This window comes from Amia ocellicauda, chromosome 16 (assembly GCF_036373705.1).
Source record: "Amia ocellicauda isolate fAmiCal2 chromosome 16, fAmiCal2.hap1, whole genome shotgun sequence".
In the NCBI taxonomy this organism is placed as follows: domain Eukaryota; kingdom Metazoa; phylum Chordata; class Actinopteri; order Amiiformes; family Amiidae; genus Amia; species Amia ocellicauda.
Window position 1 is genome coordinate 29,800,848 of NC_089865.1, and position 27,521 is coordinate 29,828,368.

Sequence of the window (27,521 nt, forward strand, 5' to 3'; positions counted from 1 at the left end):
TGTAATACACAGCCCTTGGGGAATACTGAATGGCTAGTAGATTTATATCAAATAAGATGAAGGCTATGTACACTTGCACACTCACACTTAGATATGTCGTGTGAATTTGATCTATACATTTGATTGTTTTTTGTTTTTATCCCCCTACTGTATTCATTAATATGAAAGATCCACTTGAAAAACGTTCAAGTCTAGGTGGAGAACAGTTCCGTTTCCTTTCAGTGGTCAAAGGTTTAATCTATGTGAGGAAAGGAAGCATTTGTATGATGAATGGTGCCTTCACTAACCTGCTTTAATGACCTCCTTATGTCTGATCAGTATCACTCCATTTACAGAAGCACTTGGCAGGGAGGCTTTTGTTTGGTAAATGTAAAAGGTTAGATATGCTGTGTGGTTGCTGTTGCCGTTGACCCTCTCTTTTCATTTTTACGGAACACAATTAGCATGACACAGACGAGGACAAAAAGGAGCAGAGATAAACGTCGGCCTTGTGCGTTCTGCAGGGCCTGGCCCCGACATTCAAGCAGACTGCTGATAGTTAAATGCACAACAGGCAGAGAAACAGTTCCATTATATGTCTGCCCCAGGCTAGGAGGCCTCACTTCCATATACACCACTCCTTGATGGAGATAAATTGCAGGTAGAAAGTTTAGTGCATAATGGAGGTGCAGGGGAAGAAAAATCATCTGAAAGTTGCTTAGAAACCCAATTACCCGATCCTACGAAAACTAACCAGAGACGCACTTCCACGTCAGACTGCACAAAACAGGCCTCCATCAATCAGAACAGTTTCGAAGCAGCTGATTTGAGCACGTTTGACTGGAAATCAATAGTTTGCTTTCTGTAGACTGCAGGAAACAGGAGCAGTGTGCCATCACAACCCCTGCTGTTAGACAAGCATCTAACAGGATCCCGCAGCTTTGCTTGAATCCCACTGGCCTGAAAATGATACGCAATGTTTTTTAAAACTTCAAATCCTTCGCTGTTAAAGTCACAGGGTGCCATTTTAATTTAAAGCGCTTTGCTGCAAAGCCAAATTGTGCACTCTGTGTTCCGATGCTAACTGTCAATGTGAGTGCAAAACTAGCAAGAGATGATGCAGATATTGGAAAGAGAAACTGAACTCATTTATTGTATTTACACATGCTTTTGAAAAATTAGCTGGGATTTATTTGGAATGAGATAAAGTGGGTTTTCAGGTTGCAAAAGAACAGTTTTGAAACTTGTGCTCTCCGTGCTTATACACTGTCACGTCCAAATTGGCTTTGCGAGAACGTCCTTCCCAATGAACAAAGGGCTTCTAAAATGTAAAATATATCCCAGAAGTATTCTTAATTACTATCCCTTTGTAAAAGCTAGTGATTGACCTCTCAAGAGTTATAGTATTCTAAGAGCCAGTGCGCATAGGTTGCTTGGTTTTGACACAGCTACAAAACACATGCCATAAATTCCATCTGGGTTGTGGCACAGAAAAAAGGCAAACAAAAGAAAATAAGCTTTTAATTCAAATTAAAACCAGATTTCATTTTAGAAGAAAAACAAAATGCCCTTTTCGATGTCATATTAGCAACTAACTTCAGACACCAATGCCGGGAAAGAAATAGCAAATGCGGCAAGTTCCAGTGCAATTCCAGATGTCAGCTCTGCAAACACTCTCACGACTGCAGCCCAGAGTTGGAGGGGTGACTAGCGATCAGGGCAGTGGGCCTGCTTGCTGACCTTTGACCCCAGAAAAGGAGCGAAACGTGCACAAATCAAAAGTTGCACACCAGCCTGAACCCCCCCGCCGGCAGACTGTGTATTCCCACACTGCCTCAGATGTAATTTTCCTTTTGCCCTGGTATTCGTTTGATAGAGATCACACTACAGCTTTAAAGGAAGAAGGAGCCAACCCTCCAGAGAGCGCACCACATCAAAACAGCAAGCAAGAACAGCAAAATCGCAGCAGTGCAAGCACACACTAAGACCAAATTCCAGCAATCTGAGCTCCGAAGGCCCCGCCTCACAAGGGTGTATCGTGCGTTGAAATCTTATAAAATATTTCTGCTCGTGTAATGAGGATGTGCTGTCGAATTAAGTCTTGTGAAAGATGCCCACAAGACGACCATTCAAGACCTAGTACATATATCATATATATATACACACACAGACACACACACACACACACACACACATATACACACATATACACACACTGCTTGGCAGCCTATAAAATCCATGGAGCACGTCATGAAAAGGGAGAACACACCCCATGACGCACATATGAAGCAAGACAGGTCCAAACTCATATGGGTTTCAGGTTGCACTGAGGAAAAAAATAAAAAATAAAAATAAATGAATAAAATAACTCCCTGTTGCAGGCAACTACACTTTACATATCGCCAAAACTTCAATTTCACCTCAAGGTTTAAAACTAAATTAAAAATGAACAAAAAGCCCACCACATTTTAGATTCTAGCTTTTGCACATGACTGTACATCTAATTAAAAGGAGGCCTCTTTCTTTTTGAGATGTTTATATTCAGATAAAGATTTCTATCCTTGAAAGCCTCAACCCAAGATGGCATGCAGATGACTGCTGCAGTATTTAACCTATGCCTATCCATGCAGTCTCCAGCAGTCGATCACTCTCCGCTCCGAGTTGCAGTAATGGAGTGTGTGTGCAGGGAGTCTCCTTTCCTCGCACTCTGTCATCAGTCCGGGGGGATTGACAGCATGGGGAAGTAGACCGTTCACAATGCAGCAATTAGATCCCGTCTAATTTGAAAGTCAAGAGAGTTGGATGAAACCACTTGCGAGTTTATCACCGTACTCAGAGAGACACGGCACCCCGAGGCACAGTGTCTAGTCGATGCTGTTTAATTTGGTCTCCCTTCAGCACCAGAATACCCAAGAGGTGCTTAATGAAAGAATTCCTAACATGACTTGCTGTAACCACAAGCAGGCCGAGAATGGCGTCCCTGGCTTGGCCGAGGGTGAATCCAGTGATTTGCATCAAAAAGACGAGATGTCATCTAGAAGCAAGCATTGCCTCAAGCCATCTACTTGGTCATTTCCCACTGTCAGACTTCCCTGGAGAGTCTCCTTCATATTCAAGGAATATGACACTGGGAAAAGGAAGGCTCTTCGGTAAAACAGGGGAATTCAATGACCCAAGATAGATTCATAAGCATATTCATAAAGAAAGGCCGTTTAACAGGGGGGAAATGTTTCAGATAATTTACGTAACAATAAGTCTGCATCTGAATTAGTGCCCATCAAATACGGTTCATAACAGGAAATTGTATGTACTTCATTTCCCCTGGGTACAGAATGCTATTAGTACATCCAAAGACTGACTGATGCATCATAACCTTTGGATGGCCGAGAAAAAAAAACGCTGAAAGATACGCATATTATGGCCATTATATGCTTGTTGACACTTTAATTCAAGATGACTACAATTCATCAGCATGGCAAACTAAGAGGGAATACCTTAGAAAACCCTTAGATTTTTGGTCACACCTAGGTTTCTTAAATCCCCACCTAAATAAAAGCAGAAACCAATGTTCGATGAAGTGACTGAAAGCTCAAGTTGAAGCCATAAGACACTGCAGCTCTCCCGGACCAGGGCGAGCCGCTGCTGTGTTAAGATTTGAACCAGTGTCTGGTCTGGAACTGTAAAATCTGAAGGTTTCAAACTATACACAAATAAACAAAAGAGCAGACAATGTGATAAAATGGATTGGTGCTGCTCTACATAGCGGACATCTTAAAATAAACATCTTTCTACACTGCTTCTCAAGGTCTTTTTTTGTTTTTTTTAGGTGCATTGGCTGAAAAGACCAGACAAACGTTTAACATCTATTGAAACAGCAGTTACACAAATATCCACAGTAGGACATTCTGATTATTAAAAGACAACTGGTTGATTACAGATAGTTATTTTACTGGACCCCTGTGGTTTTGATGGCTGTCGTCTGCCTAGCCTCACATAAAAACGTTTAATCTCTCCGTAAAAATCTTAGCTTCCCTCATAAACATGTATTTGGCTGGCTCTGTGCACAAGGATGTCTGGAATGATTTGCGACATTGAAAGTTTGCCCAGAAATCCTGCATCCTGAAAATCTGCTATGGACTTCTGAAACCACTGAACTCTGCAAGAACTCTGTCGCTTTCCAACGTGGACCGTGAAGGTTTCTCAACAACGTAGCCATCTGTCTTCCTCAGCGTCAAACGTAAATTCCCCTCAGTGGCTGGCTAATTTAGCTTGCGCTGCATTCCAGGTGATGTGGCTCGAACCTCAATTGACACAATCTAAATTGCAAATCAGAGCGCAGTCCTTCCAAAGCAATACATCCTTCAGAACGATATTAAGACCCTTCATGTACATTTTTTGTAGTGCGTTGGGGTCTCACTCAAATGCTCAATCAAGGCTTATATCCATTAAACTGCAGTATAATGTGCTATAAAGATGTTAAGACCAAACATCCTGAACACAGGAAGTGCAGAAGGAATGGTTTAAGACATCTGAGAGGGATTTGTTTTCGTATGAAGTGTAGCACACATTTTCTACATTTACAACTGTGGACTTCACCTCAGACCACGAGGGAGGAAAGGGTGAATAGAGATTGTGAATAAAATGTGTCAGTGTTGACTAACTAGTTCTGCTGTCTGGTTTTACTAGCCACAAGTGGACCGTTAAGCACATCTGGCCAGACAATCTGCAACTGCTCTTTACCCACAATGCCAATCCCCAAGGCACACTTCTCCAACTTGGGTATATAGGTCAACACCATGAAAAAGCAGGTGTGCTCTAAAAGGACTCTAAAGGTCAAGAGAGACACAGGACTAAAATCAAGGAAACCGTAAGCATTTTTTTTTTTTTTAAGCTTTTAATGCAAATTTAACAACGTAGGCCTACAAAGTCAGGCTTACTGTTGGCCACTGTCAATTTTTTCCAACACTGAATAACACATTACAGCAGGAGATGCCAAATACAAAACTGAACTAGTTCTTCCTGCTCAGAAGACCCCCTCCAGTATCTCTGGAGAAAACTAAGATTAATGCAGACATTCACTGGCAGATCAATGATGGCAACAAACTAAATTCATCATTGTATTTTTGCCTTTATTTGAAAACACATGGAAATAATCAATGCACATTCTAGTCTTTGCATATCTGAGCAAATCTGTACCAGACTATGAACTAATAATGACATAAAAATCCAATACAAACACGTCAACACACACAGATTTCTTCACATTTGAATCTAACCTGCCCTTCATCCGAGTTCGAACTAATGCAATGTAATTTAAGAGGGGCCTGTTAAATCACGCTCAGCTGTTTTCACAGCTAATAAGTCGTAGACTAAAAATGCAGACATACACAAATATAATTTACCATCTGACTCAACAGGTCAACTATCCATCATGGTGCTGCACAGACTGATACCTACTCTTTCAACTGTGCACTGTTCCGTTCCTGGTCAAGTAAAGCATTCTGAGGTACCAACCTATTGTGTGTACCCCCACCCCCATATCATCCAACTGCTTTCAGGGTCCTCTCTGGCCAATCAAAACATTCACCACCCTCCGTGAGAGAAAACAACCAAAGCTGCTTATTCTGAGTTTCCACAAATGGCTTCACTTCCAAGCAAGCAATATAGCAAAAGGAGAGTGTATCATATTCAATGAATGTGGGTGAATGTCAGCCAAGTTTCCAAGCTTCCATTTCGTACCTAGCTCAGGGAGGAGAAAATGTCAGTGCTAGAAATGACCATACGTGCGAGGTATCGTCCTAGTTCAGAAAGGAGACACTTAATAGATGCATCTTGAAAAGCTAGAAGCAAACAGGATGTGGCGAGATTCCCTCTGTGGTCTAATTCTCCTTCGGCTGGTGGACTGCATCACAATAGCTCTGTGCTCCCTGCAATGTATTAGTAGTCCTTGCATGTGTTCCGTATTAAACTCTGAGATCAGCTGAATAACGTGCCAAACTGCTGGCCCAATACACTTTTTTTTTTTTTTATCAAGTATTAAAACCATTTCCCAAAGGCCCAGAATGCTGCTCTTGTCCCCCCTCTCTCCTTTTCCCAATAGTTCTGCTGTGTTTAGATTCACATAACCTTCACCACAGTATCAAGATTCTTTTCACAATACTTAATTACGGGACTGACGTACTGGGTTCCAGGGAGTGTTCATCGTTCCACCAATCAACTAGTCCTGTGGTTTGTGAAGTAGTCCATAACGTGGGATTTAATACCAGAACCTGAACTATCCTGTTCTTAAATAAGGACGCAAGGTGTGTGAGAAGTGTAAATTAAGAGAAGGACCGTCTAATCATTCTTCAGTACAGAATGATTTGTTTAGCTACGTAAATAAATTACATTAAGTATTTGTTGTCAAATGGAAGTCAACTAAAATAATGTAATAGTTTAACTTAATTTCAATACGTGTTCATCTAGGTTGCCTCACCCCAACCCACTGATCTTAATCATCAGAACAGTTCATTCATCTGAGAAGGAGACAAAAGCCAAATAATTATATTAATTTACCTAGGAGCCTTTTCAATGCATTTATTGTACTCAAATGTTCAGTTACATTGGTGACCTTTAAGTGAGAGAAATCTGTGGACAAGGCAGAGGCCAAGCACAGAAATAAATGTGACTTGGGCGTTGCTCAGTAGCAGCAACACTGGTGTCAGCCCAGACTCCCGTATACCTGAGAACATGCCAAACGCTACACTGCAACACCCTCTTAAATCTTAACTGGTGATAAAAACATTCCCTGGAGCCAAGTTTCCACTAAAAAAGAAAAAATACAAACCCACCGCTGTAGATAACTCTGCTTACATTAATTCAAATATCTTATTTGCCCAGGAATACTTTGTGTAATTAATAACATCTCTTGAACCTGTCCAAACCAATACTATGTGTGTGCAGTTGCAGGGTACTTGACTAAGAAATTATCTGAACAGAGTCCATCAATTTTAGCATCTCAGATCGATTAAAGCAAAGTTGGGAACAAGTTGTGGTTTGTTTTTAAGCCATTTGGAAAGTACAAATCTCCAGCTTTGTCAGGTAGAGAGAAAACAGTGGCGGAAAACTCTCCAAATCAATCGCTGATCTCTGAAGCTCTCAACAGACAGTGATGCCCAGCAAATGTCCTTCTAAAACATCAACCCTACTCGGGTAACAATGTGCTTTAGAGCCCAACAATACAGGACAAGCAAATGTACAGACCCTTACACGGTATACTTAAAGTTGATTTTGTAAGACACTGGTGTTGACAGTCACTTAATGTACACCCTTGAAGCACATTAACTAGCAGGGACCTGCAGGTGTTCCCAGCAATATTGGACATTGAGCAGGACCCAAGGCTGTTGTAGACATGCTATCGATATACCTGTAGGGGGACTGGCACAGCTGGGGGGGGGGGTTATTTAAAAAAAAAAAAAAAAAAAAAAAGGTTGGGGTAAAAGTACATTTGTTTCGTTTTTTGTTTTTTTCTCCAGTTGTTGAACATTCTTCAATTTGTCTTTATGATTTGAGTTTTAGGAAAATGTGGGAAGATTCCTAGTATGTTTTGTAATATTTAACATTCCTATGGAAATCCAGGATAGAGAGAGGACCACTTTGACGCTGCTCAGTGGAAACTCACTCCAGACATAACCACAACTATGGCTGGATTACTTTTGTGGGGTTTTGTTTCGATACTACTATGCCGCAAACTATGTAAATGGGAGCCCAGATATTGTTTGCAGCTATTCATAAATTGGTTACATATTTCAACTAATTTTGAACAGGTCTAACAACAAACTCTTAATTGTACACCATCAAACCGGAAGGTAATTTAGTCAGCACACTGCTCCAGTCAATTTTTCCTTGTTTCGGTTTGAGTTGCTTGTACTTTCCAGACCGCCTCCCTTAGTAAACAACCTCCACCAAGCCCTTAAGAAAACAAAAAAGTCTATTTCTAATGACAGACTGCTCACAGGACTAAACGGACATTGTGTTGCAAACCATGGGACTGTGACCACTTTCTTGGGTTTGCTTCCACCAATGTAATTTGCTGAAGTGTAAGATAAACATGTGAAACAGTCCCCGCAGTTCAACTCAAAGAGGCTATTCAATGCAAACGGACAGAAGAACATCAGACGTTCACTGTCTGAAGGTGTGGCAGACTTGCGAAAGCGTGTGCCTAACCTGCTGGTTTTAAGGAAGGAGTAGGCTGAATTGCAAAATGTTAATGGGGACAACCATGAAAGAGCAATGTGTATCCATTTTTAGATCACAAAAAAAGTTTCCTAATAGACTGTTGGACGGAAGACTTTCTTTATAAATAAAAGGCTTTTTATTACATTAGCAAGAGGCTGCACTAATATAAAACTATATCCACTGTAGAGGGTACAGAGGATTTGTACAGGAACAACAGCTTCCTTAAGGTCTCCAAATTCGGCTGCACAAGAACACAGTATTCTAGCCAGACAGATACGTTATCTACTACAGACTCAGAGGTGCGGAAATAGTCACTGCTGGCAATGTTCATAATGTGACCCTTGACACTATTTGCATGTTGTCCACACCCTGCAATTCAAATATCATAGATACATTTGTAAAGTTCAGATATAATGAGCACCATTATATTAAAATGGGCATCCTTGAAAGAGAACATGTCAGACATGCCAAGCACAAACATAAACAAAGCCTATCTGGTCTCATGTATCATCCTGAAAACAACAAAACAAACCCAAACATGTCTCGCTTGTGCTTCGCTCTAGTTCCCCCATTGCTAAAAGAAATCTCTGAACCCAACCTTTTGCAAAAAATTTCCCACCAAATGCAAATATCTCGCTGACAGGAGGATCATTTTTGACTGTTACATGTGTATGGTTTAAAAAAATCTGTAAAAGTTTGGGCTCCTGCAAAGACTTTCCAGTGAATGTGGAATAAATATTTAAGTGTTCACTCCTTTACGGAGTGCTGCACTACATCAATCTCATTTCAATGGAGAAGCACTCCGTGTGGATGTCAGGCCCATGTGTCCCGTCAATCAAAAGCCTTCTTTGAGGCAGGCAAAGGAGAGAGTGCAATGTGCTGCTTCAGTTCGACACACAGATAATGTAACGCCATCTTCACGGATAACTAACTGTTGTAAATAACCAGTGCTAATGGATGATCGCTTTCTCTTTGCCTTGGCTCCGCCACACAAAACAACACTGAGAACGCTTTAAAAGCCTGCCAATTAAGAGAGCTTTGGCAAGACGACTGAGTCACTGCTTGGCCTAGAGGTTGCCAAATTAGCTCATCTTACTGAAATAGGGCCTTTTTATTCTTTTTGTGCTTTCCAATGTAGACATCTTCCTGGCACACACTTGGGTCTGGAGAGTCTTATGCAATTACTTAGCAGTGGGAAAAATGATGCCATCAAGCTCCGGGCTCCCTGGCAGGATCCCGCCCTCAGCAGTTTTCCAGACTGGCATATATTTCCATAACCAACCTGCCACCTATTATAGTTCCCAATCTCTTGCCATTGAAGAGATACCAGTGGGTTTGGTAAAGTAAACATTCATGAAGTCTCCATGAAGGCTTAATGGGGTGAATGTGTAGATTATTTTATCCTGTGCTATACTGGCCACTTTCCCACATGCCATCTCTCTGCTTGCCAATCTGAGCTTGCCTGCATGTCTATTGTACAGAGACAACTTCCATAATATGTTGCAACATAACACAACATGCAACACAAGAGCTAATAATAGGAAATAATTGGGCAACTACAGAGGGTAAAAGCACAGCAGCAAATCTACTTCAGCAATATTTTATGTAGGAGTTTATGAAGACTGACACAAAGAATATGCCCCAGGCTATAGAGTACCTCCTTTCAGTACAAGTCAAGAAGCTTTACCCGGGAGTTAGAGCACTTCATAAGCTGGGCCTGATGCTATCTATCAAATTGCAGGAAGTGGGAGATCATTCACTAGCCACTTGCAAAGATTTTGGGTAAAACGCTGAAAGGAGGGGGACAAAAGCAAGACAGAGCATTACAGTGAGAGTACAGTTTTAAGATTACTGGTGTGACAGGTTTTGCATGAAATTACCAGCATGCGTTTACAAAGGGCAGCAGTTGGCCATGCATCTTTGGAAAAAAACTACAAACACAATGGATGACAAGAAACAAGATTTCTGCATTTCCTGAAAAGGGACAGGAGGATGTCTGCTATAATGCCCTTGCAGTAATCCATACATTGAGATTTGGGCCTGATCCTGGTCACCAAAGAAAGGAGACCAAAATAACCTTGACACAGAAGGATATGCCCCAAAAAGACAGTTTGACAAGAGTTGCCACTAACCCAGGGTAGCCAATAGGAAAACAAGACCCCAGAATTCAAACTTTAAATTAAGGTCCAGTAGAAACGGTATGATAAGGTTCAGGGTCCATAAACTAGCGAGACAGTCCATAAGGACTAACATCATATTTAACCTTGGTTTCTCATTTCTCATTTTAACGCCAACAACGAAACTTATCAAAAAGATAACCTGAGAACACCTGAAAGAATTATTTCAGTAGCCTTTCTTTAAAAGCTGTAAGAATATGGGCCGCATGAGAAGAGGTGCACAAATTCAGGTGGAGAATTAGATTTTAGCATTACTGTTGCCGAAGCAGGCTCTAACAAGCACTTGTGAAAGCACTGTCAGATTGTCCGGTATTTCTAAGAGGGCTGATTTGTCTGTGTGGCTTTCATTCCACTCCAGGTTCTCAGTTGCTTATTTGGCCTAATTAACAGAGCAAAATAAATATGTCCAGTCCTTCCAGTAAGTCTACCTTGAAGTAAGTGCACCTTTTAACTCTGTCACGGTGGAAAAATCTTAAAAGAATGCAAATTAATTTCATACTAGCAAACATGAACACCTGTAACAGAATGACGAGCTTGGAAGGCCCTGGTAACTTCAAAGACATTTCGTTTTTTGGAGGTAAGGCAGTTATTTTTGTCTTTTATGTTTCTTTCGTTCTATTCTTCTACTACAAGCTCAGATGCTCTTGGACTCCTGCTGTAATTCAAAGCCAGGCATTCCAATAACATGTTTGGGGAAAAAACATGTATTAAAAGTACAGCAAAAATACATCAACATCCCATTTCAAACAGTGGTCTAAAGCACTTAGAATAGGGCATTTAATGAGCAAGAGGTAGCAAATGATGAAGCTGCTTTAAAAGAAATGAGAACTATTGAGGCTTTAAAAGAGCTTGTGACAATCAACTGGGATCAGCAGAAGTTTACATCAGCTTCCACTGCTTTTTTTTCCCTCTCCTGAGGACATTAGGCATTATGGAGAATCGATAACACTTTTCAGCCTGCAGTAAGTTTACAGGGCGGACAATGCAGCTGCTCAACGTAATTATAGATCTGCATTAACAACTGGCAATATCGTCCCTTTTCCAATGTCTTCAAAGTATCCTAATCGTCGGTTATCCAAGCATTCAAAGAGCCTTCGTCTGGGTTGCTGTGTCAGCAGTAACTGTTCATCTCCAAGGCTTTTCCCCACATGACGGCAACAGATTTTTATTTTGTATTACTATCATCATCACTACACCTCCTCCTCCTCCTTCATTGTTGCACTCTGGTTTCAACCTGGTTCTAGCTTGACTGACTGACTGACCTGCGGTTTTAACTCTCTGACAGGAACAATAGACAATGATTAGTCAGCACATTTGACTGGTATTACCACAGCTTTAGGTAATGAAACACAAATATAAATTACCTTGGTTTTCTAGGTGAAAATATACATTGCATTACTGCTGTACTGAAACTAGTTGAATTGTAGAATGGTAATCATCAAGTACTTGCATTGAATATATGCATTGTAAAAATTGTATATTTCAAGAAAATGTTGAAAATGTATTATTTCACTGTGTTCTCATTTTTTCAGTTATTCAAATTCATTATAATTAACATCATGTTGCATATGTTTGTTTAATCATGGTTATTAATATTTGAATCACTGCCAACTAAATTAATATTCTCAGTTGAAAAGCCCAGGAAATTTTCTGCACTGCATTGCGCATTTTAGAACATTAATTGGCAATAAAGATGAAAATGAAAAGATTTTGCTATGTCTCAGATGATTTGCAAGACAGACAATCGGATTGGTTTATTTAGATCCAATTGTCAGCCGAGTGCAGACTCTTTATTCTCGGCCTCTGAAAATGTTGCCCACTTCTGCACAACTGAGTGACACTCACAGGGATGAAGGGCAGTTGTTGGAGAACAGATCTGTCCATTCCTGGCAGTGAAAGAGTTAACAAGGCAATAGCCCATGTCCCAAGGGCCCTGTATCTTAAGATATTCATATGAGTGTCATACTCTTGTTAGGAAAATAGCATCAAAGGAAAGAATTAGAATGAATTGTGTGTGTGCATTCATGGAGGACCATTTAGTTCCATTGGGTGGTAAAATGAACAAGCTAGAGAAATGAGTGTAAACTTTAGCTATATTGTAAGCAATAAAAAGCATATTTTAACAATATATTGGGGAAAACATAATTCTATGTCAGTTAAGCAATGGCAGAGGGGGCTCTCACCTATAACTACCATATCCTTTATAAAGGAATAGTAAATCGAGTGGAGATCCACAGCAAATATTCCAAGGCAGACTTGCACCAAACATTCCCTTTTTCATTGCTATTAATCTGGTTATAAGGGGTATGTTCTTCCAGTGGCATACATTTACAGTAGTTATGTATATGGTCTATATCAACAGAAATACAGTGTACAGTTAGGGCCGAGTTTTATTCATGCTATTTTATACGAGATTAACTGACCAAGGCAGTGATGAGAACTTGAACACCATCTGCACTGTAGGCAAACGTATATATATATTATATACACACATATACATACACATACATATACACACACTCACCTAAAGGATTATTAGGAACACCTGTTCAATTTCTCAATGCAATTATCTAATCAACCAATCACATGGCAGTTGCTTCAATGCATTTAGGGGTGTGGTCCTGGTCAAGACAATCTTCTGGTGAAAGAAAGGTGATTTAAGCAATTTTGAGCATGGCATGGTTGTTGCTGGGATTTTCACGCACAACCATTTCTAGGGTTTACAAAGAATGATGTGAAAAGGGAAAAACATCCAGTATGCGGCAGTCCTGTGGGCGAAAATGCCTTGTTGATGCTAGAGGTCAGAGGAGAATGGGCCGACTGATTCAAGCTGATAGAAGAGCAACTTTGACTGAAATAACCACTCGTTACAACCGAGGTATGCAGCAAAGCATTTGTGAAGCCACAACATGTACAACCTTGAGGCGGATGGGCTACAACAGCAGAAGACCCCACCGGGTACCACTCCACTACAAATAGGAAAAAGAGGCTACAATTTGCACAAGCTCACCAAAATTGGACAGTTGAAGACTGGAAAAATGTTGCCTGGGTTGATGAGTCTCGATTTCTGTTGAGACATTCAGATGGTAGAGTCAGAATTTGGCGTAAACAGAATGAGAACATGGATCCATCATGCCTTGTTACCACTGTGCAGGCTGGTGGTGGTGGTGTAATGGTGTGGGGGATGTTTTCTTGGCACACTTTAGGCCCCTTAGTGCCAATTGGGCATCGTTTAAATGCCACGGCCTACCTGAGCATTGTTTCTGACCATGTCCATCCCTTTATGACCACCATGTACCCATCCTCTGATGGCTACTTCCAGCAGGATAATGCACCATGTCACAAAGGTCGAATCATTTCAAATTGGTTTCTTGAACATGACAATGAGTTCACTGTACTAAAATGGCCCCCACAGTCACCAGATCTCAACCCAATAGAGCATCTTTGGGATGTGGTGGAACGGGAGCTTCGTGCCCTGGATGTGCATCCCACAAATCTCCATCAACTGCAAGATGCTATCCTATCAATATGGGCCAACATTTCTAAAGAATGCTTTCAGCACCTTGTTGAATCAATGCCACGTAGAATTAAGGCAGTTCTGAAGGCGAAAGGGGGTCAAACACAGTATTGGTATGGTGTTCCTAATAATCCTTTAGGCGAGTGTATGTGTAATTATATATATATATATATATATATATATATATATATATATATATATATATATATATATATATATATATATATATATATATATATATGAAATGGTCATGGCTTACTGAAGAGAGCTCTATTGTTCCCGTGAAGGCTGCAAATCTCCTTTTACAATGGGGAAAAAAACAGCAGTTCGCACCGCAAACAGGCCTCCGGACTCGGGGATTCCAGTGTCGCTATCAGATTACCAAATATCTGAGCTTCTTTAGTGAACGCTGCTAGTATGCATTGTATAATGCAGTTAACAGTTAAATGCAACCCTTTTAGTACCTACTGAATAGGCATAGCAAGGAAGTTTTCAGTGAATCACCTGCTATCGTTCGTTCTTTACTTGGCATCCTGAAAAGGGTTTTGTTTTTCCTGCAAATAAATAGAAGTCAATCTCAGTTCATTTTCAAGATGTCTTGTGTATGCTTAACAGGGGGTGTGCACACTGGGCTCTTCTGGTTTGCCCTTCAGGAGGACAATGCAAAGAAACACATTTTTGTCAGTGTCCAGATTCTGTGGAGAAGGAGATCACCCAAGAGTAGTACTAAACTATGATAAACTATGGATACAAAGTTGACCAGCATGTTCATTAAACAACCGTAACAATACAAGTGTAATAAAAGATATCCATCTCAGTTCAGCCACTACTTGTATTTTCTGGTTTGTTTATTTACACCGATACTATGCTCATCTCAATGTGACCTGAAACTGAATAAAAAATGTATTCAAGCCTTACATTTTTAAAATCCAAACCCACCTGCCTGAACAAGCACAACTCATGTATCGCAGAAACTGGGTCAGGGAGAGAGGGTGGAGTGGGGGGTACCGTTTTCAAACAGCTGCGTAAAAATTCATCTGAATAAGGACAAGTGGCTTCTAGTTACAAACGTGCAGGGTTATATAACTAAGAGGAGAAGTAGGATACTGGTTCAGTGGGTACGGACTCAAAGCAACATATACAGAACGGCTGTTGGCAACAGAGGGCTTGGCATTTCGTCACTTTCATAAGCAGCCAATTCAGCTTTCCAAACCATTTTCTGCGCTGCCCTGCATACCGGGTGGCTGTATCACCGCTATCAGCACTGACTGGCAGCTGGGGAGCACTGTGAAGCTGTGAGAGAGTCGCTGCGTTTATACTGGCAGCCTTCAAAAGCAACTGCAGCAAATCCTTCCAACCGTTTCAAGTATTTTTCCCCATCATGCCTGACGCAGCCCATCCTTCAGCAGCCTGGATCTCTCCCTTCAGGTCCCTCGCCGAAAGCAAAGCATCACATTTACATTTATTAATCCCCACACACGTTTTGCAGCGTCTTATACAGAGATCAGTCTTGCCTGACTACCAGAAAGCAGCCCAGATATCATGCCCAAATCTATTAAAAGCTATATTCGTACCAAGCTACTAAAGAGACATCTTGTTTACTGCAGCTTAAATCAAATTCTTACCTAGAAATATTGAAATTAAGAATAGCGCGCTCTCATGGCCCCGATGAAATGAGGACTATCCAATTCATACCTTTATCCTATGAGAATGAAGAGCTTAGTGGAGAAATGACATAGCTTGCTCAAAATATAGTAGTTAAAGAGAGATATTCATGCTGCTTCTAGGGGCCACAGTATAGGAAATGTAATGACACTCTGTAGCAAGAAGATGCTATCCAACTTGTATGTTTTGTCATTGTCCCCCTTTCAAAATAGTACATTTTCACTTCATAGACCTGAAAATCTTGCCAGAGTTTAATGTATGTATATATATTTTTTAAATTTCATTACTGAAACGGCTCGATTTCTAGAGCGACCACAGAATGAATAAAAGCCAAGCGACCTTAAGCCTAGATTAAAAACCCCACCCCCCACTCCTTCCCCTGCAGTTCCTAATTTCAGCAAATTTTCTAAACACAGCCCCAAGAAATAATTAAGTTTACACTGTGTAACATGCTGTAATAACAGCTTGCAAAGAGATGTCTTTCATTGAATCTGCTGAGTGGTTGTCTTGCCGTGTGATAATGGTGCTTATATGGAGAGGGCTGTAATTGTGCGCCACTTTAGAGCCGCACAACAGGGTTATCTGAAAAACATATTTAGGGCCTTTATGCGAAGGCAGCCTATTAATTACCGCACGTTTTCAATTACGGACAACATTATTCAGTATGTCGGTATTCTGGATGCTCCTTGCCTTCGTTTGTTAATTGCTTATTGCTCGGCTGTGTGCGTTTGAAACACTGCAGACCCATTGTGTGATTGTGGTTTCGCTGAAGTCCTTGGATTCAGAGGCTACAGGAAAACTGATAAGCAGACTAAATATTTCCCTGTCAGTGTCCTGTGCAACTGTGCTTTGTGGAACTCTGAGTAAGGAATCAAATTGACAGATCTTCAATAACAATTATTCTGCAGTAGAATATCCAAGTAGCAGTAGAAAACCTAAACAAGGTCTAAGTGTAGCTCTCTATTCATTTGTAATAAAACATCATAAACTGCTCTTGGGAACTGCCGATATCGAAAACCAACGCCCTTTCTAAAGGCCTCCATCATACAATACACTCGGCCGCAGGAAGGCCATACAACGCATTTCAATGGCAAACCCCAAAGCAGGTGCCATTTTCTTATATTTCCACTGACTCATATTGACACATCTGTGTGTTGTTGTTTTGTTTGATCTCTCTCCTTTTTGTTTGTATTTCTTATAATCAAAATAAAAGGATGGGTAATTTATAAGGCTTCTGAAATAAACTCTGTTACCAAGCAACAACTGTGACCTCAAGGCCTACAGCAGTATATAGCAATATGATATTCCAGCACTGAAGAGTAAACAGGGGGGTGCTCTCCTTTCCAACATAATATGTATAAATCTGGAGCCTGGAGGCTTAGTGTGTGTGTGGAGGGGGGTGGGGGGAAAGAAAGAGAGAAAGAAAGCTAGTAACAGTAACAAAGAGAGAGAGACTTCTACATGAACTTCAACAAAGTGTCAAGCCCTGGTTCTGGACACCCCTAATCCATTCATTCAAAACCATACATTTGCAAACAGTGGCAACACAGGTTAGTTGTTGATCAGTTAGACAGGACAATTATTCAATTAAAGGCACTCTGGTCATTGAGGGCTAAAGTCTATTTGTCAGGTATTTGTTCCAAATCTTAAAACTACTGACTTTACCAAGCAACCTGCTTCTTTGACCAGAACGGTTTTCAATTAAGCAGCTCCGTTTAAGAACTTTCTGATCATAGAATACTGCTGCCTGGGGGGAGGAGGCAACCATTAGGCCTGGGCCTTTAAGCTGTGCACCCCCAGAGATTTATTTCCTCCTATAACAATCTGCCATGCTAAATGAGTTAACACTTGAGAATGTGGAACAGAGTTTGAGTGCTCAGATCTTATGTATTGTTCATGATAGAGCTGCAGGAAACTACTATAAGGTCTGCGTTTCCTGGGAGGGTGAGTGACTCGAACCGAGACGATTAAGGCTTTGAACCTGAAGAACAACTGCAAGTGTCTGCATTGTCTAATCGGCACTTTTGGAGAACAAATTAAAAATCTGCTTTTCCTTCTGCTGGGAGAGAGGACCCTTCAAACATTCATGTTTTTGATTTCTGACCGTTGATCCCAATCAACCACAAAATGTTTTTTTCATTAAGGCGGCAATTATCACAGCATAATTGGAATAGCCTGGTAGCTACAATATGCAAAAATCAATGCATAATGCCTGCCTAATCAATCATTTTTAACTCCTCTTGGTAAACCCAGCCTTTATAATTGAATAATTATAAGAATAATCAAAATAATTATAATCGAGAACATGACCGCCTCGTTGCAGGATTGTGTCACGCTGACCAAATAAATCTAATCACAGCCAGTCTGAAACCTCCAGGCTGCTCACTTATCCCCCTTCAGCACTCTACATGGGCAAAAGCAATTCTCTAATAGTCAGGCATCGGTATTAAATTTCCCTCATTGAAATGCCACACAGACTAACTTGATTACCAGGTTTTTCGCAAGATACAAACCGAGTTGCAAAATAAAATGTCATTTCTGTTATTACCTGATCAAATCAAGGATGACTTCTGACAGATTTATGCCGTAGACACTGCTACACTGAACGTATTGGTCAAACATCTCATTTCAACAACTAGCCCAGTAAAACGATGAACCTATTATATTTGATCATTTAATTTGATTACTAAAATAAAATTAATTGAGGGTTTCTTTGCTCTACCCAAACTAAAAGATGATACTGTCCAGGCTTAGAAAAAAACATACATTCTGTTTTAAAGAAAATAATCATATAATTAACCCATGTTCCCGAGTAGCAATTAGTTAAAAATAGAGCCTCTCTTCTAAGGTTGGAAAATGATTTGAGCACTGTCAACTTGTGCCCTAAAGACTAATGGAATGAACAAAAAGACAACAGCCTATAGGAACATGTCAAGCAAAAAACAGGGAGAATTTTCACTATTTCAGAAACAGCAATCATTGACCCAAGGCCAGAATCGAACCCGTGTCCTAGGAGTACACTGACCTTGGGCACTACCCTTCAGCTCAGGGTCCACAGATGAGAATGGCAGGCGTTTATTTCAGGGGAGCAGATGAAGAGCTTCAGTTTGATCTCACTTCACACAAACTTGTAGGTTTCCCTGGGAGAAGCAAACAAACAAAATACATTAACCGACAGCTATTTAAAATTATGGCTACCACACAGTATTTCCAAGCAGGTTTAAATCATTCCTCTTATACTTTAACATTGGACTGATGCTCACTCACTCTTAGTGCATGCTTCACGGTTCAAGAAACAAACAGTATCATATCAGGAAGAGCTTGTATCTAAAATTAGACCATGGTGCATATGATGCAAAAGAATAATAATGACAACACCAAGACCATGCCAAAATCAGGCCAACCCTACAAGCTTGATTACCAAGCAAGGAGACTGATCAGAGAGGCTACCAAGAAGTCAATAGAGACTTTGAAAGAGCTACAGGCTTTTCACAAGTACAGATAAGTCCATGAGTAAAACCTGCTGCTCTCAGCAAGATAGCTGAAACTGGGAAAGTTCACCTTTCCATTTCACAACAACCTGAATCACACAGCCAAAGCTACACTGCAGTGACAAAGGAACAAAAAAGTAACAGTCCTTGAGTGGCCCATTAAGAGTCCCAAACTAAATCGAATCAAAAATGTGTGGCATTACTTGGATATTGCGGTCCATCAATGCTCCTCAAGGAACGTGTTGGGAGTTTGAGCAGTTTTGTAAAGTTGAGTGAAATATTGCCAAATGTAGGTGTGCAAACTTGGTAGAGGCCTATCCTATCAGACTCACAACTGCTTCCACTAAGTACTTAGGCAGGTGGAGACATCCAATTACGATATTTCAGTTTTGTATTTTTAATATAGAATGTCCAATTTTAGGGACACCTTCTTTTTGATTTTCATTATAAACAGAACAAAAAAAAACAGTGCTACCACAAACAGGAAGGTAACACTAGCCGTCACCATTAAGTAGCCCGCTTCTATTTATACATATGAATGCCACACAAACTCAAACATAGGCTAAGAAAAAAAAAAAAAAAACTGAAAACCCAGCTGTCTGTAGAGCAACTGTGCATGATAACAAATCGAGACAAGAGCAGTTGTCTCCTCAGCTCAACTGCAAGCCAGAACGTCAGGGAGTTTCAGCAGTGAACTCCCCCATCGAGAGTTCCTGTACCATTCTTGCATGTTTACATTATTTCCATTATTAAAATTAAATTACAGGAGATAAAGCTTCCCGTCAAAACCAACAGGCTATACAAAACCCTTGGAATTGAAGCGGGGGGAGAAATGAAAATTAAATTAACATAAAAAAAAACTCAGTTAAATCATTATGTTCTGCGAGAAAACTATACTACAGATACAAGCTATACATTCCTGTGCAGTTTTGACAGCATGCTTCAAATTGACTTAATGATTCAGACATTTTCAATTTGAAAAAGCAGCAAAAAGTGATGCTCCATGGAACAGAATAACCACTGCAATGGACAGCAAGGTACAGCCTGAAAGCTAGCGGTCACTCCAGCTCTCTCAACTCCAGGCCACAGATATACCCCCTTATCCATCTCGGCACTCGTGACCATCAGCAGCAGTTTGACAACATTTGTCTTCACTGGCTTGACATCTTGCTTAAACCAATGGGGTCTTTCAGACATTTAGGCTGACATACTGTCACAAAATGGGGAAAAGTAAGTTATGGAAATCCATGTAGATTAGTAACCATTTGCGTTAGTTGCCATGGAGGTTTTCAAACATCTTCAATGCAACTAATCTTCCACAGAGTTGGTGCAAGAATTGACAGAACAAAAAAAAAACCTAGTGGTTTCTTCCAAAAACCAATAAAGAAAAAAGGGATTTAACGGTTACAAAAGGGCTACTTTATATAAAAGAAAATATTGTTTTGACTTTTTTTTTTTCTGTCGCTTGTCACAAGGCCTATCCTTAGGGTCACTGCATATGATTTAGCTGGTATACCAGATTACAATAATAACAGCTTTCATGTTTTTTGGGCAGACTATAGTGCTTTGAATGTTTATGCATTTACTAATTGAAAACGAAATATATATATATGTATATATTTTATATATATATACACACACACACACACACACACACACATACATGCATACATACATACCACACTTTACTTACAAGAGTGTTTTCCAATAATATGACTCAAGGAAGTGTATTGTTGTTTGTACCACAACCACAACTTCACAGTCAACAATCACAGTTATATTCGTAAAATGTATACATTTATTTTTATGCAATCTTTAATAGTTGAAGAAGTAGTAGCGTTATACATTATGCTGCATAAACATGTTAGACAATTTATTAATAAGATGCAAACTCAAGGCCAAATCTCTTAATTTAGGCAGTTAACTCAGGGGTAAAAATAAGCCTGTGAAGGAAACCACAAAGGACTACAGACTTGCCTAAAGTTCTGATAGCAGACAGGCGAGCACCACCTGCTACACGGCCAACTGGACGGGCATTTTCAAATCCCCATGCCCACAGATTCCCTGGTGCACAGGACCCAGTCGACAGCTGCTTCAGTGTTCACAAATATGGAGCAGAATCCCCGTCATTCAGACGTCCTAACAATCCACAGAATAAGCTTCTGGTATATTCTCCAGCCTCCTCCCCTCCAAATACTGACAGGAGAAAAAAGCTAAGAAAATAAGATAAAGGCAAGAACAGTGCCACGAATAATATTACATAAAATAGATTAAAATGTAATCTCCTAGTGCTGGAAATCCATGTGGACACTTTCTTCCAGTTAATTCTCAAGAGAATTAAAGTTTCAAAGATGGAGAATGAGCATTTGATGGCCACAATGAAGCACCCCTGTACAGTCCATCTACATCCATGAGTCACTTTAAAGTCAGAATGGATATAAAGTTTGAATGATGTCACAGTCCCGTCACAGACCAATCCTGTACATTAATCAGAGGTGCTACAGTGCCAATAAAGCACAAGACTGCAGCAGCGAGCAGCAGACTACAGCGCTCTTACTTTGGGATCGTGTTATCCGATGTCACAATTGACCTAGATTCACGGAACTGAAAAGACTCATTGTGTCAACGACAACTATCTCCCTGCCACGGTCTAAATTCCCTTTGTTACACCCAGACGTGAACATAAGACCAGCAAGGGCTGATTTGATTATTTATCGGTATACTCCATCTGATGGTAAAGACCCAAGCCGACTGGTTAAAAGAGGCCATAGCTCACAGTTCCTTCTGTGAGAAATTCCCAAGTGATAAATCCCAGACCTACATGGAGAATAAAGAGTGCAAATGATTCTCCTCGGAGCACTGGTACTGCAATGTAAAACCTAAAAACATCAAGTCTTTCTGGCCTTTGAAAGTGAACTGCAACTGGAAAATAAGTCTGCACATCCCTTTGTGGACTTTACCAAAGGGCAACCCCCCTTTCAAACCAATAAAAACAAACCACCGCACTGCATAACTTAGACCAAATCAAAAATTGTAAATACCCACAAATCGTAAAGAATTATGAATAGTTTTGCAGTAGAGTAGGAGTAGAAGGAAGTTACTTGGCACCAAAACCATGACTGGGAACAAGTTTGCAATTTGCAATATGCAGGTAGGTCAATGATTTGATCTAGGCCTTAGTTATGGTGAATCTAATTCTACCTACATAAAAAAAAAAAAAACTATAGATATAGGTCAAGTGACTGAGCTACAGTTTAATTAACATGCAGACTATTTCTCATCTTACGGATTCTCTTACTGAACTCAGATTTACATTTCATGCATGGGGTTTTCCCAGAGACTCTCCATAATTTATACCTTGTTTTAAAACTGCATTTATTTAAAATCTGTTTTCCCCCAGTGCCCATCCACCCTTATTACCACAGACGATTGTTGCCCTCCTCCCTCGCCCCTCTCTAGTGAAAGGACTCCCTCAGCAGACTGGAAACTAGTCGCCTGGATGCATTAGTGAAGTGCAGCCGAGTGCTGACGGAAAAAGTCGCAGTTGGGACCCCCGTCTGGATGACACAAAGAAGATGAAGAGGAGATGCAGGGACTCAGCAGGTAGCTTAATTGCCCACAAGCTGGAGAGGATTAAGATCATTCATTCGCACCCTGCCTAAGGAAAAAGGAAAGAAAAAAAAAACGTTCCAAGCAATTATGAAAAATCTGCCAGTGCACCTTTGGAAGAATATCGTCTTCCAAGAGCAGACAGCTACTCGTGCAAAAAAAGCTTTCAGATGTATACATGCGCGCATACCGTAAACGGCACAATTCTAGGAGCCATTTAAACCAAACTGTACTACTACAAAGGCATCTTACCCTTGCTTATTAGTTTGGGGGCTTTGTAAAGAACATGATGTTATATCCAGCTCACACCAGACTTTGAAAATGTTCCAGAAACTAATCACAGACCTAGGGAAAAAGTGCATCACAGGAGGACTTGCACATTGGATCTTGTTTATTCTTTGGTCTAACTAATACGCAGTTCAAAAATAAGGGAGACTGTTACAGAGGATTCTTATTTTAGAAGAACTGTCACCTTCTTTCTTTCCCCTACAAAACTGAATCAGCTTTTATATTGGCCTGCTCAAATCCTAACACTACAAACAATCTTTCTTTGTATAGATTTTAATAAGAAAAGATGCATTCAAACCATAATGAGTGTCTTTTATTCTCCACCTATACTTCAAAGGGAAATACAAATGAGTGTTACCGAATGCCTAGCTGATGCGGTGTTGTGTGTTTTAACTAAGTTTCATCTAATGAGTACATCTTTAACGAGGACACGGAGGAAGGATGGCAGTTAAAATACTTATGTTCTCTCTGCTTTTTTCCCCAAGTCAACTTACTTTAGTGAGGAAAACTACTTTTTTTTTTTTTTTTTTTTTATGCTTGGTGATTTCATAACCTCCTTCATTTCCTTTTCCTCCCCTAAAGGTATTCAATATCTTCAGCATGTATGTACCAATTCTGTATAAATCTGCAAATAACTAACAAGAACAAAAAGAAAAGCGAAAATTCACAGCTGCAGGCACTGCTAAATTCACAGCCCCTAAGGTGAAACAGTATAACCAGTCTAACAATTGTGACGGCATCACAGCCCAGGTGCCAGATGGGGGGGAACTCCTCTTGAACACCTGCCAACACTGCTATTTGAGGGTGTTTGTCATATAAAGTAATGAACTATGGAACAGGAACACTTTCTTATGAAGGCGTGACTTTTTTTTTTTTTATAGGACTGGTATCCTGTTTGGTGATTTTAGACATGGAAATGGCTCAAACACTTAAAACTACAATTGATTAAGCTAAGCATTTACATATTTAAGTAGCCTGCATATAAGTCTCATACCTTAAGAGACCTTCATGTAAATAAATATGGACATCTCTGAACATTACAAAATAAATCATTTAAACTGTCCCTTAAATTAGCACCCTGAAAGATGTAGCCTATATAGCTCTTCATAATTGTTTTGCATGTCTTTTTCCTTTGTATTTCATAACAAGATAATTTATGTCCACAGTTGTGCTCTCTTACCAGTCAACAAATATGTCAAAAGACCGAGGCGAGTCAAACACGCTCCATCTGCCATCAGGCACGATTGGACGAGCCCTTCTCCTCCTCTACCTTTTCCCTGCTCATTCCCAGAAAACACTCCTACCCTCCGTTTTTTCTCAATCCTGCCACTAACGTTTCTCGGTGCATATTCCAGATGTCTCACCCAGTACAGCCTAGGATAGCTGTAGTATGAGAGGCACTGAGACAAAACAAAACTGATCACCATAGCCATCATCAAACCACAGGACCGTAATCACTGAGCTAATAAAAGCCTTTCAATCCCAGAAACAGCATGTGGCCTGAACAATACAATGGGAGAAATGGTTTAAAAGACGTCAGTCGCACTGTGTAAATATATTCTTAAATGGTATCTGCAAAAGCAAAGAATACCAGAGTAAGCGAAATAAATACATTCAGCTCAATTCAACGAGGCGTAAAATGGAGAAGCGCCGAGTTTCATTTTCTAAGAGTGCACCGTAAAGTAAGTGGAGACTGACATCCCGAGCTGACAGCAGCTGAGTCATCCACCCTTCAGAGGAATCTGCGGTACTATAAGCGAGATAACTTAACGAATCCTTGCTCTAATGAGATCGCATTCAGCACTGTCCACCAATCTCCCGTTACTGGTACATCTCTCGGCCTTCGTCTTTGCTGCTGCTCCATGCAAGCAGGCCGGGAGAAGGATCTCTGCTCTGTGGGCAAGCTGTCACACACTATCAGACACCGCACCTAAATCCGTGGTGAAAAGAGCTCCACTGACCTGAAAGTGCAGCCTCTGTATAAGCAAAGATGTCAAGTGTGGAACAGTACTGTGAAGAGAGTGAGGCCGCCACTGCAGCAGAGATGGCGCAGTCTGCGCTACTGCGTTCAGAAGTGTGTCAAGCCACGCCTGGGTTCATCATGCACCTACAGACACTAGACAGTTCACTTTGATCCATTTTAGCGTGCGCCTCAGCAAAAAAGTCTGGCAACAGTGGAGGGGAGGTGCAGTGAGCGTACTGAAACTTTGTCAGGTATCCCTTCGAATCAACAGGTACAGCTGAGAAGCCAGCCCCAAAACCCACCTCTGCTGTTTGGTTTTACATCCCGTTGCAACCTCCTCCCAGGAAGATTCTGGATATTTTTGCTTTCCAGACCTGATGGAAGAAAACACCAAAGAGTGACATGTGAAAAGGACAGCCCTTCCCCCTCCTTCCCCCTGCTGGGACTTGGCAAATCGCTAAAAGCTGGAGACAGTAGATGTGCCTTCAGGGCTGGTCTACGAAAAGTTCTGTCAGCAGTTCCAGTGTCTGCAGTCTGGGAGAGGTCAGGCAAAGATACACTGCAGTTTATACATAAGCCAAGTCAAGCAGGGGTCTTTAAGAGCCTTCACCGACATTATATTCAGAATATATGTAAAAATGGCACCAATAGAAGATGTAGATGTAGCTGCACACTGAGAGGGACACTTCAATCCAAGCAGATTTCCACGCTCCGAGAATTGGCTCGTTTGGCTCGACAGCGCATGGGTGGAGCCTCTTCTCCATGTGGGATAAGGCAGCTGCGATTTCCAGCTCCTGTCCCACACAGCTTCCTGTGCATTAGGCTGGAGCGACCATTTCAATGGAAGCAATGACTTCCTGTCTAAAGAGTTGGGTGCCAGGAGGAAGGGAGAGAACATTGATGGTGCGGGGGGGTGGGCTATTTGTAGAACAGCAAATAAAGGAAGCAAAGGTGGGTGGCTTTAAAAAAGCAGGGGAAGAATAAGATAGTTGTGTCAATCTCAGCCCAAAAGTGCTTATTAATGTATTGACAGAGGCAGCTTTATGCACTCGAGGTATCTTAGCTGTCTTGTTGAATTACCAGACACACAACACGTATAACAAGAGCGCTCTCCATTGCTTAACTGTACGCAGTCATCTCGTCACCCTGTTTAAATGTCACAGTGAGCGATTACATTCCTGCTTCTGTAGAGAGAGTGAAGTGACGTTGGATGCTGAAAATTAATAGTTTCCTGGGGAATTTTGATTACAAGCTGCAAATAAACAGCGGCCTAGTAATTAAAATGCCCAGGACAGGAGGAAAACATGGCTGCTTAAAGGTCCTGTACTTAATACAGCCCACGGGAAAAAAAAAAAAACGGCAATTGGCCAGGGAGATGCAGGGATTGGGCTGTAATGCGGCACACTCCCGCACTTCAAGGGCCAAGCCAGAAAAAGAACCAAGGCCACTGGAGTGAGCGAGTTCATTACCGTCACCATGGGTTCATATACAAGCGAACACTTTGGAGAAAAAGGCGAGATTGGAATGACATATTGGTAGCTGGCACTCCCAGAAACATTCACCACAGAGCCCAATATGATTTCAATCAAGTATACACTAGCCATATTGGAGACTGTTTTGTTTTGGGTGTTCTCTCTCACAGAAAGGACAGTAATCTTTGTGAAACATTTTCAATTATAAATAATTATAAATTTCAAATGCAAGACCGCAAAGCATTCATTTCACAAAGCTTCGCCTGAAAGTATTTTGTTGTTTTACATGAACCCAGCTAATTCCTTGGCAAAACATATTAGATACCCCACACAACAACAGCTATAATAATTAAAACTAGATATAAAAATAGTAGATTGTGGTGGTTGCCAGCAATATTTAAATCTAGATCTTAAAATCAATGTGACTAAACATTACTTTACTATACTGAACTGAGGTGACTGGCAGGACTAAATGTCTTTTGCAGCCAAGTCAGCAGGTTTAAATGGATTAGAATCAGAGCAATTCCTAAATGAACATTTCCTAAAACAAAAACTGAGGGTAGAAACGAACAAGACCTTTATGTTAAATTAAGTTCAGCTCTTCACACCTCTGACAACTCTGCAACTGGTCTCTCTCAGATGCAGACTGCAAAGCACAGATTTCACTGCAGTACCTAAGCAAGTTAAAATAGCTTAATTCTATGTAGATACATTAAAACAAGTCAAACAGACTCAAGGGCTGATGTACAATAGGTTATTATTTTGTCTCTTTTTTATTCTTTTCTTAGCATAAAAAAAAAACAACTCCCTGGGCCAAGAACACCAATCCTCCAGAGAGTTTGTAAAATTGCATATAAATACCCCAGCCTGTGAAACCCATTAATATGGAAATGTAAATTCTCAGTCAGGTGCAATTACTTCCCTTCCTTGTTATAGGATTTTGGCAAAGCTCAGCATATGCATCAAGCACTGCCGGATACAGATCTTTCCCTCACCTTTTTTAGTATTAAAACTGTTGTGCGAGTTGTGTCAAACAGGTAGTACCTCTCTCTCACGCTGCCTCAAACGTTACGAGATTGTCCCAGCAGCAGGGATAAACGGAGGCTGCTTGTATCACAACATCCGGTCAGCTCTGGTAGAAAA

General features: G+C 40.7%; 1 protein-coding gene across 7 annotated transcripts in view; it reads right to left on the reverse strand.

Moving 5' to 3' along the window:
- Positions 1–27,521, reverse strand: part of raph1a (Ras association (RalGDS/AF-6) and pleckstrin homology domains 1a) — a 131,268-nt gene that overhangs the window by 80,792 nt on the left and 22,955 nt on the right. For 4 of the 7 annotated variants that reach the window (XM_066688381.1, XM_066688383.1, XM_066688377.1 and 1 more), the window contains exon 2: positions 18,581–18,695. The exons of 1 other annotated variant lie outside the window; for it this stretch is intronic. The gene's annotated coding sequence lies outside the window, so the exon portion shown is untranslated. Of the gene's footprint in view, positions 1–18,580; positions 18,696–25,208; positions 25,281–27,521 lie in introns of all 7 variants that reach the window. 2 more of the 7 variants (XM_066688379.1, XM_066688378.1) reach the window with 1 other exon arrangement.